The sequence below is a fragment of the Cryptomeria japonica genome, unplaced genomic scaffold (genome assembly GCF_030272615.1).
Source record: "Cryptomeria japonica unplaced genomic scaffold, Sugi_1.0 HiC_scaffold_272, whole genome shotgun sequence".
In the NCBI taxonomy this organism is placed as follows: Eukaryota; Viridiplantae; Streptophyta; class Pinopsida; order Cupressales; family Cupressaceae; genus Cryptomeria; species Cryptomeria japonica.
In genome coordinates, this window is record NW_026729094.1 from 155,001 (window position 1) to 156,805 (window position 1,805).

Genomic DNA, 1,805 nt, shown 5'->3' on the forward strand with positions numbered 1-1,805 from the left:
ACGGCTAAACGGAAGAGGCTGCAGGGCCGCCTCGGAATGGTCCAAGCATCGGACGCGATTGGGACGACTACCAGTGCCAACCCCTTATCCCGCGATGCGTCCGATACACAGATAGTTCCAAGGCGGCCGAGGAGCCTCACCGCATATCAATCGGGGTGCGAGGCGAGGGATGGGGCGGGAAGGCCCCAACGGCTAGACGGAAGAGGCTTCAGGGCCACCTCGGAATGCTCCAAGCATCGGACGCGCTTGGGGCGACTACCAGTGCCAACCCCTTATCCCGCGATGCGTCCGATACACAGATGGTTCCAAGGCGGCCGAGGAGCCTCACCGCATAGCAATCGGGGGTGCGAGGCGAGGGATGGGGCGGGAAGGCCCCAACGGCTAGACGGAAGAGGCTTCAGGGCCGCCTCGGAATGGTCCAAGCATCGGACGCGCTTGGGGCGACTACCAGTGACAACCCCTCATCCCGCGATGCGTCCGATACGAAGATGGTTCCAAGGCGGCCGAGGAGCCTCACCGCATAGCAATCGGGGTGCGAGGTGGGGGATGCGGCGAGATGGCCCCAACGGCTAGACGGAAGAGGCCACAGGGCCGCGTCGGAATAGTCCAAGCATCGGACGCGCTTGGGGCGACTACCAGTGACAACCCCTTATCCCGCGATGCGTCCGATACGAAGATAGTTCCAAGGCGGCCGAGGAGCCTCACCGCATAGCAATCCGGGTGCGAGGTGGGGGATGCGGCGAGATGGCCCCAACGGCTAGACGGAAGAGGCTGCAGGGCCGCCTCGGAATAGTCCAAGCATCGGACGCGCTTGGGGCGACTACCAGTGACAACCCCTTATCCCGCGATGCTTCCGATACGAAGACAGTTCCAAGGCGGCCGAGGAGCCTCACCGCATAGCAATGGGGGTGCGAGGTGAGGGATGCGGCGAGATGGCCCCAACGGCTAGACGGAAGAGGCCACAGGGCCGCCTCGGAATAGTCCAAGCATCGGACGCGCTTGGGGCGACTACCAGTGACAACCCCTTATCCCGCGATGCATCCGATACGAAGATAGTTCCCAGGCGGCCGAGGAGCCTCACCGCATAGCAATCGGGGTGCGAGGCGAGGGATGCGGCGAGATGGCCCCAAAGGGTAGACGGAAGAGGCTGCGGGGCCGCCTCGGAATAGTCCAAGCATCGAACGCGCTTGGGGCGACTACCACTGCCAACCCCTTATCCCGCGATGCGTCCGATACACAGATAGTTCCGAGGCGGCCGAGGAGCTGGGGGATGCGGCGAGATGGCCCCAACGGCTAGACGGAAGAGGCTGCAGGGCCGCCTCGGAATAGTCCAAGCATCGGACGCGCTTGGGGCGACTACCAGTGACAACCCCTTATCCCGCGATGCGTCCGATACACAGATAGTTCCGAGGCGGCCAAGGAGCCTCACCGCATAGCAATCGTGGTGCGAGGTGGGGGATGCAGCGAGATGGCCCCAACGGCTAGACGGAAGAGGCTGCAGGGCCGCCTCGGAATGGTCCAAGCATCGGACGCGCTTGGGGCGACTACCACTGCCAACCCCTTATCCCGCGATGCGTCCGATACACAGATAGTTCCAAGGCGGCCGAGGAGCCTCACCGAATAGCAATCGGGGTGCGAGGCGAGGGATGCGGCGAGAAAGCCCCAACGGCTAGAGGGAAGAGGCTTCAGGTCCGCCTCGGAATGGTCCAAGCATCGGACGCGCTTGGGGCGACTACCAGTGACAACCCCTTATCCCGCGACGCGTCCGATACACAGATAGTTCCAAGGCGGCCGAGGAGCCTCAC